Source organism: Cheilinus undulatus, linkage group 21 (assembly GCF_018320785.1).
Source record: "Cheilinus undulatus linkage group 21, ASM1832078v1, whole genome shotgun sequence".
NCBI classification, from domain to species: domain Eukaryota; kingdom Metazoa; phylum Chordata; class Actinopteri; order Labriformes; family Labridae; genus Cheilinus; species Cheilinus undulatus.
The window spans coordinates 12,076,015-12,086,079 of NC_054885.1; positions in this window are offsets into that span (position 1 = coordinate 12,076,015).

The following is a 10,065-nucleotide window of genomic DNA, read 5'->3' on the forward strand; positions in this document are numbered from 1 at the left end:
TCTAGAAAGAGATACATTTTCCCACTTTGACCACAGGGGGTGCTAAAGTCACCACAACTGAAGAGCTCCTCACAAGAGCTTTAAACCAGGGGTGTCAAACTCAATCACAGCAGGGGCGGGATTCTGAACTTGCGTCTAACCTGAGGGCCTGTCAGGGTTGATATTTAACCATAAAATGTCAACCTTATTTTTTACCAGAAATGAATTATGGGGGTAAAAATCTTGGCACTGATGATAAATGATTTTGCCATTAAAAGGTGAGCATGATAAGTTAAAAACTCAAAATCTGAGATATAAAGTCAAACTTATAAGTTTGACAGGTTAAAACATGACATTTAAAGTCAAAATAATGTTTTTAAAAGGCAAAATATGAGATAGAATATTGAAACCATGAATTTAAAAATGCAAAAACTGAGATAGAATTCAAAATCATGATTTTTCACAGTCAAAAAGACATTGAAAATCGCGAGTTTCAAATGTCAAAATATGAAGTAAGATTAAAAGTCATGTGTTTTTAAGGTTAAAAAAATGAGATAAAATTCAAAGTTAGGAGTTAAAAAAGGTCAAATCATGAGATAAAAGTCAAAATCATGATTTTAAAAGGTAAAAAAACTGAGACAGAATTAAATCATGAGTTTTTAAGCTAAAAAATGACATAAAATTTAAAGTTAGGAGTTGAAAAAGGTAAAAACAGGAGATGAAAGTCAAAATCATGACTTTCAAAGGTCTAAATAGGATATAAAATTTTAAATTATTAATCTAAAAGGTAAAAATATGAGATAAGAGTCAAAGTTATTTGATGTAAAATTGAAAATATAGAGAAAACACAATTTTTTTCCCCCACATTCCTGAATTTTTATCGAATTTTTATTGTTTACTTTTTAAAGTTTTTATGTATCAACAAGGACATTATAAATCATCAAGGTTGAGTTTACATTTTTATATCCTGAGGAAATCAGCGGACCTCATACTGGTTGGCCACTTCTAATAAGAATACGATATGATCTGGTGGGCCAGGTATAACTGCAGCATGGGCACCACAACAAATCTGATGATATTGACACCTATTTCAATATCACTGCAACAAGAATAATTTGTAGGTGCCCAATATAGGGTAATTTTTCAGTTTTAACCACCAAAACATGCAGGCAAACTCCTCTCCAAATTCAGGTGGAAATTAAACATTGGCCATAAAGTCCCAAAAAGGAAAAGGGCCATCCAAAATGTTATCAATGAAAAGTTCACATGCCAGCATCTGTGATGGTGGGGGTGTATTTGCACCAACAGCATGGGTAACCTGCACATCTTTTAAGGCACCATTGATACTGAGACTGACATACAGATTTTGGAGCAGCATATTGCTAGCGTCAGGCAAAACCTCATATCTCCCTTTTTCATGTTTTTATTTTTTTCATGAATCAGTGCTATTGGTCACCTGTTACATCTGTCAGTTGGCTTTAACAATTTTGAAAGCAATAAAACAGGGGTGTCCAAACTTTTTTTAACTAAAGGCCATATTATAGAAATTTATAAGAATGTTTGGGCACCTAGAGGATAATAAAGTTAGAAACCAGTCTAATGTAAATTAAGATATTTTCGTGATTGAGAGTGCTCACATGGCTAGTTAGTGGTTGACAAGGCAAATAGCCAATTAATTTAAGGATTCTCAGGAGGCCAGTCAGATTTCAGGGGAGCCTGGTTGGCCCTGGCTACCACTGGCTGCGTACCTGGAAGGCTATTGGTGCTACTATAAGCTGTGGTTATTAACTAGGACATTATAAATCAAGACATTATTGCTGTGGTTGCCAATATGTTTACCATTTACAGCGTCGTCTTAGTTCAGTCCCAAATTGAAAAAAAATCAACAAATTCTTCTTGTCAAAATGTTTGTCTACAGAATTAGCATGCAGCACCTTGTACTGAAACTAATAATTACAATACAGTCAAGGAAAAGCTTCATGTTCTAATTGGGCCATATTTCATTTTCAAAATTTACTGTGGGCCTATCAAAAAATGGACCGCGGGCCGCATTTGGCCCCTGGGCCATAGTTTGGACACCCCTGCAATAAAGTTTAAAAAAGAAGCTGACTTTGACCATTAAGTGTTGAATTATTTGAAAAGTCCAGTGTTTTTTTCATTTCCTTTAAAAGTGGTGATTTTGGAGATAGAAAGTTTTGGCCTGACGTCAGTGATGATTATATTTTTATAACGATTAATTTTCCCCACTTTGCTTTTCCCAAGCATAAGTGGAACAAAAAATAAAGCTAGTAAATACACTGTGTTATCCTGTCAGCCTCTTATCCAATCAAACTACATCATTTAACTACATACTCCTCATATAACTTATCAGTAAAGACTGGTCCAGGATTGCACAGAATCTCAGAACCCCTCTGGAATCACCATCTTCCATTTGATCGATGATATGCCTTCAAGGCAGAGTTGCCAGTTTCTCAATGATTCCCCTGAAGCCAGCAGTAAATGCTGAATGAATGCCCTTTTCACTGTGGCATTTATGTCAGCAATGTAAACGTTGCTATCAATCATCTGTTCATCAGTTTCTGAAAAAAAAAAAAAAAATTTTATTATGATTTTCTTGCATTAAAGAGGAAATAAGTTTGCTTAAATATCAACAACATGTTACAGAGAATTAAAAAGCAAAAAGTTTGGCTTTGTCAGGTCTATCATCAACTTTAAACTTTTTGTCGAATGGGGTTAACACAAGGTTAAACACATTTGTGTCTAAAATGGAAATGTTTAATCAATAAACCTTTTGCATGTGATGTCTCAATTTTCGTCCCCAGCCTGGACGACAAAAAGGACGTTGTACACCAATGCAAAACAAATGCACTTGTCTACAAATTCCCCAAAGTTATGTTTGTAGTGCACATTTTGTACAAGGAAAGTTAAGAAATTTCCAAACAAAAAGATAAAATACATGCAAATCCTTTATGATGCTTAAAACATCATCACTCATCGCTCATTTGCAGAAGAACTGAAAGGGCCAACCTTGCACTAACACAGGTGTTGCAGTTTAAAATGTTACCCTGCTTTCTGGTGCCTTTCAACCGAATGAGGCAATCAAAAACAAAGTAAGGCCTTCTGTATGCCTCTATTTTTGGTCTGTTGAGCGCATTCGGACATTTCAATGAATTTAAGTATCAAGTTAAAATCATAGTAGCCTATTTTTTCCGCTGTTCTTCCTCCACCTACTACAGTGGGTAACAGCCTACTAGTCACATGTCTGTAAGTGGTCACTTGGGGATTATCAGCTTCACTTTTATCAAGATATCTGCAGAGACAAATGTTGCATAACCAGAATACCGTCATTGGGGGCTGTTAACTTTCTGCTATTTATTTTCAGTCCACATTGGCGGTTTCTCCTGCAAACACCAAAGCGTGCTGACAGTACTGGTAAACAAATATACAGTAAAAGACTGTAATTATCAGTCAATTTTTGGTGACTTTCCATTTTCCCAAGCCTTCAGTGGAGATGCCTTTTTAAATCGGATCTCTCCTGCATGCATAGTAACCAGAAAATGAGTTTCCTCCTCCTGTTGGCGGTAATATTTTCCTCCTCAGCAACACATTACAGGCCTGCTATATAATGTGATATGTGGACGGCCATAAGTCAGCCTCAAGGCTCCCTGTGGAAGAGCTCTACAGCTGCAGAGATGACAGAATGATGGTCCTACGGGGGGGGGGGGGGGTTGTGTGTGTGTGCGTGTTTCATTAAACCAGGCCTGCTAGTGGAAATACATGTTAATCTCACCGCAACGTGCACAGCAAATGAGAAAACTAATTTATGAGTAAGCACGAGAGAGGAAATGAGACACAGACAGACCGATGAAGGTGTGAGAAAAATCTTCCCAGTGTGAGAGAGGTGTGTGAATAAAATTAGTGTGCAAGGTGCGTTCTCACACGAGTGTTTAAAGGGATTTAGACTAAGGCTTCTCAGAGTCACAGTTGCTGAATGCTCTGGTTTAGTATGATGTGTGAGGGAAACAGCTTCTTGTCTCAATTCCTAATATCTAGTTTATCTTTGAATAAATGTTGGCCTACATACTGAGGAGAAGGTCTATATTCTTTCATCTCATTTTATTGGTCATGAAAGTGTGGTATTTTTGACAGATTTTTCCTTTAAATTGCATATATTTGCAGTCATGTTAGTTACAAAGACTCAGTTTTTTCCACTACTATCCTCAGTAATGTAAATATAAGTTAATGCTTTTGTGTGTTTAATGATGTCTATCTGGAGGGTAATTTGACATGTATTTCTCATTTGGAGGTGCAATAGCTATATATTTCTCACTGAAATGTCTACATTAAATACAATGACTGCTCCTATGTTAAATGTATTTTAGTTGAGGTCTTACATTAGATAATCCAGTTTTCAAAGCCAGAGAAATAACAGCCTCCTAATGGAAGCCACTATATACCTTTTTGCTGTGGCCCCACTAGACATTTCTAACTCCATGTTGCTTACCTCCACCCAGTTCTCCCGTCTACTTCTTATTTTGAATTAAGGAGTCTATTCACCCCCCCAAAAAATATACTCCATATGATGTATTTGCTTAACAGTAAGCAACTGTTTTGTTTCATGAATGTATTTCACATAATGAGGAAGAAAAGCTGTTAAAAGTGGACTTACTGGTTAACACTGCAAGTGATCTGAGAATGCTTTATGGGGAGAAATATGGTCTTTGATGTCAAATGAAAACAGATTTCTACAAAGTAATGTCAATTAAATAAAAAATGTGTAAGTGATTGCATAAATATTAACCGCCTTTAAAGTGACTGACCTAATTCACCAGAGGCCCGGTCAGTTGGTTTTAATAGTCAAGGGTCAGTTAGTTAATGGGGATCACCTGGGTGCAGTGAATGTGCCTCAAGTGATTGTAGTTTAGAGATACCTGTGTCTGGAAGGTCTAGTCACTGGTTAATCAGGATTCCTGGCTACCATTACACCATGATGACAAAAGAACACTCCAAGCAACTCAGAGAAAGGTTTTTGAAAAGTGTTAGTCAGGAGATGGATACAAAAAAATTCAACAGCACTGATGGATTTCGGTTAAATTCATCATCAAGAAATGGCAGGAATATGGCACATGTGTAAATCTGCCTAGATCAGGCCGTCCTCACAAACTGAGTGACCGTGCAAGAAGGAGGCTAGTGAGAGAGGCCGCCAACACACCTATGACTACTCTGAAGGAGTTACAAGCTTCAGCAGCTGAGATGGGAGCGACTGACTACAACAACTGTTGTCCTGGTTCTTCACCACCAGTCAGACTTTTATAGCGTGCGTGAGAAAGGCAGAGAGAAAGGCAATGGTCACCAAAAGTCAGCAGGCACACTCCATGGTCAGTGGGAAAGAGCTCCTTGGTCTGATGAGAACAAAATAGTGCTTTTTGGCTATTGACGCCGTGTTAGGCAGACACCAAACACTGCACATCACCACAAACACACCATCCCCACTGTAAAGCATGGTGGTGGCAGCATCATGATGTGGAGATGCTTCTTGGCAGCTGGCCCTGTAAGGCTTGTAAGTTATTTTCTAGGAAGAGAATGCCCCAAAGCATACGGCTAAAGCTACACAGAAATGGTTAAAAGACGACAAGGTGAATGGTCTGGAGCGGCTCAGTCAAAGACAGACCTCAATCTAATAGAGAATTAGTGGCTAAACTTGAAAAGAGATGTTCACGGTCAATCCCACTTCAGCTCCTCATCTTTGCCTGTTACAAGGCTGACCAAAAGCTGGTTTGAGACAGTATTTTCAATATGGCAGCTGTTTGTTTGGCTTCAGATGTCCAGTGGGTGACATGACTGTGACTATGCCCATGTTTTTTACAGTCATGTTACTTGAATAATAAGAGGATGATTCCTTGAATTTGGAACAAATTTGAGGTCAGTTGATGAAGCATGTCCTACCTAAAGTGTGCGACATATGTAGTGGTTTCTTCAACTGCATCTTTTAAAGGTTAAATAGCCAAAAAAAGAGGGAAACTATCGGGCAAATACTGGTTGAACTCTCTGCTAGTTTAAACATAGTTTAAATTGTTCAGTATTAATACACAGTAAATCCCAAATTTCCCAGGTGGGTTCCTTTACAAAGATCACTAATCCTCTTATACCTTCCACACTTTTACGCTGCTTTTTCTAACTACATATAGACTATCCTTTTGGTTTACCTGCATCCGTACTATCCCAGTCTAAGCTCATGTTAAAATTGTACTTAAATGGCGCAAGGTATAATACCACTGTCCTCGCTGTCTCTTTTTTGTTCCTGGCCTGGAGGAATTATCTTTATCTGAGGGATCAAAATCCTACATGCTTGTCTGCCTTTTCCACTCACACTGTCAGCCATCTGTAAGTACAAAACTGAGAAACATCAGAACAAAAAAAAAAAAACAGAATAGGAAATATAGCTGTTAAATATCCTTGTAGAGATGGTGACAAGTGAGGGAAAAGTAGAATACAAACAAATGTCTCATTATTCAGGAGTGATGTGTGAGCTTCATACATCAGTATTCAGTATGCATTAAATGCCACTGCTGCCATATTGGCTGATAGCTCTGCAGCAGCCGCTCAGGCTCTTGTTTATGTAATTTTCCCATCGCCTATCGCTCCTACTACATCTAATGTTGATTATAGGATGCTCTTAGCTTTAAGCAGATCTTATTTTCATATTTTAGAGTGATGACAGTGGTGCAAAGTGTTATACAAGAATGCATTGAGAGATTAAATTGTGTAAAATGATTGAAACGTAAAGCACGTCTCCAGTTCACCTTGCAGGAATAGAAAAGGAGCAAGAGGCAAGACTGGGCTATCAAAAACAAAACATAATGCTGCTGTACATCCACCAAAGTGTCTGCAGCCACGACATCACAGCTCGATTTATCACCAAGGTCGACCCTGACCTTTATACCTCCTACTGCAACAGGAGTGCTATAAGGTTCTTGAGTTTTTCATTTTGTTGATGCACTTTTTTTTTCCACAGGATTTGATCTTTAATCTACGCCAGGGGATTTGGACAGAGCTGCTGAGTTCCTGGAAAGATCTAACAACACATTTTTCTACAGCACACAGAAAATAGAGCCTTTATTTGTCCTGGTGAGCAATCAACTTTAACTTAAAAGACGAAGTAAAGCCAAAAAACAAAAGTATCTTGGTGTCATATTGAAGCATATCTGTGCAAACAGGGTCGTTAGGTTGCAAGATACTGTTTTTGTGTGCACACGTTTCAACACACATTTCATAGTACATGGTATATTTTGTATGCATAATAGCATTTGCAGTGGTGGGAAGCAACAAATACTTATGGTGTTTTCACACACACACTCCCGAAAACGCTGCAAAATCACAGGATAGCCTAACCTTGAATTTTTTTTAATTCACATGTCATGACTTACAAAGGCTGTTTTTGTCACAGTGTTAGATATCCAAGCTGGTCGAGGCTGTGTCCACAGTGTCTTCAGCAGATGGTCAAACTGGGAAGTTTTTGACCCGTCATATTTAGGAGCATCTCAAAGCTACTAAACTGCTCACAGGATAGATGATAGAGGATAAAGAGAACAGGTTCCCTGCAACTCTTTCCACTGACAGACAGCAAAATCTGAAGCCCCTTTACCACCACCATGGAACGCACACACCACATGTTCTTAAATCCAATGCGGAGAACAACCAATAGGGCAACAAGAAGAAAGTTTGTGTCAGTTTTCTGTGATCTTCTTCTGTCTTTTGGTGCATTTCCTTGGCAGCAATACAGCGCCACGTACAGGCATGGCATATTCACTACAGCGTTTTCAGTCATTTTCAGTGTTTAGGCAGATATTTCCTGAAACAATCCCATCTTTAAGGAAAACTTTTTCAAAACGAAATGACAAGATATCGTTTTGGTCTCTGTGTGGATGGGGCCTTAGAGACAGGGTGAGGCACACAGACATCGTGTCAAAAGGAGCCAGTTGAGGTGGTTCCGGCATCTGATCAGGACGCCTCCCTGTTGAAGTCTTTGGGGCACACCCAACTGGAAGGAGACCCCGGGGCAGATCCAGAACTCACTGGAAGGATTATATACCTTCTTTGGCCTGGGAACGCCTCAGAATCCCCCAGGAGGAGCTGGAAAATGTTGCTGTGGAGAGGGATGAATGGGTTGACTTGCCTTGCCTGCTGCCACCACGACCCGACCCTGGATAAGCAGAAGAAAAATGGATGTATGGATGGAAAATCCAGAATGACACAGAGTTTTAAATGCAATGATGGAATTTTAAAATAGGATTTAAATGGCGTGACTAATTGCAATTAACAACAGACATTTTTGGGTTAATTGTGATTGAAAGTCTAATCTTGTGACAGCCCTTATATCCATGCAATGGATATATAAATCCCAAGATCTTCTTTCCTCAAACTTACAAGAATGCAGACTTTTTCCACCTTAAATAAGGTGATTGCTTGACTAGATGTGTTAGACATCACTAAAGAGTCTACAGTGGATATTTATCAAGTCATATTCAGAGAAAAGTGATTAATGTCAGTCACGGCACAGAAATCTCACCTGTTGAGACGGCTAACAGTAGCAAGCAGTATTACCAAAAAAGCATGATGTTTCCCTATAATATTATCCTAATAGGCCAAAGTGTGTCAAAAATATCAGGTTGAAAGCTGAAACATCCTGGAGTTTCTCCATACTGCAAAAATATAAGTTATTTTTGCTTCAATTACCAATATAGAGGAAAGTTCTGAAGAAAAACTGGAAACTGCTTAGCTTGCATTTATGTCCCCACTTATATAAAAACATGACAGATTTAATTTAGTAATACATTTATAACAAGGATCCAGGCAGACCATGGAATTGGTACTAGCAGGCCAAACCTGACCTACAGGCACCCTTTGGGATCACTGCACGGTCATGCTGTTGTAAAAAATACCAGCAAAGCTGAGTCTGAGATAAAAGAGGAAAGAAAAGGAGACAAGTGTGTGAGGAAGCTGTTTAAGATTCAGGTCATGTTTCCAGTTAGTTTATGGTGCCATCTAGTGTACAAGTCTCTCTCTCTCCTCTCTCTCTGTAAGGAGGTGTTATCTATCAAACTATGAACCATCAACTCAGAAGCCAAAGTTTTCCACATTTACCTCTCTGCTTCTTGTCAGGATTCCCCTCACAGATATGCTTTTTATAGAGTCAAATACCACCTTTACTGTTACTCCTCCACCCACAGACCTTCATGAAAGTACTGAATCATTGTCCATGTGGCATTTACACCTCTCCTCATAGGTACTTCACTGACTCTGTAATGTCAGAGGAGGGAAAGAGAGCTACAGTTTGATCTGCTGCTCACAGCTGAATGAAGCTCAGTGTGGAGGATCACTGATGCTGGTGCATTTACAGTTTCTGCATGAATTTCAGTACCTAAAGTAATTAAAGTAAAAAGGATTAAGAGATTTTTATCTTGTAGAAACACTTTAATCTGCAGTAAGCCATCAAAAATATGGAAGGTTGTGGACAGAAATGTTGCATTCTGCTCAAGTGAATAAGAAAATACGCTTTTATTGTGTGTTTAGGAAGTTTACTTGTTGATGCAGCAACAATTCCAAAAGCTAATTTTGAATTTGATTGAATTACTCAAAAAATTACTCAGACTGTTCAAGATTAATATCACTGGTGTTGAGGACAAAATCACTCTTTAATCTCCACTCTTCAGGGAATTTAAAAAAACTGTATATGGTAACAGGGAATGGTCGTAGTCAGCTTATTTTTGACACTTTTTTGTAGCTTTTACATTTAATACAACCAATAGACAGCTGTAAAGGGTGATCACTAGCAGTGATTTATAAAAAATAAAAATAAAATCAGGAAAAATTGAGTTACAAGGCCTGACACGGCAATATATTGAATACAAACAGGTGGCCAAAAACTGGTAACAGCAGACCATCTTATTCCAGCTGTTTGAGCTGTCTACATAGTAAGTCCTGGGTGAGGATGCTGCCCCTGAATTGGGACACAGCTAAGAAGGGAGGGGGCACTTTTTATAGCTCTTAAATGTCCTGAAACCAACCCCTTGACAGTTGTCAAGG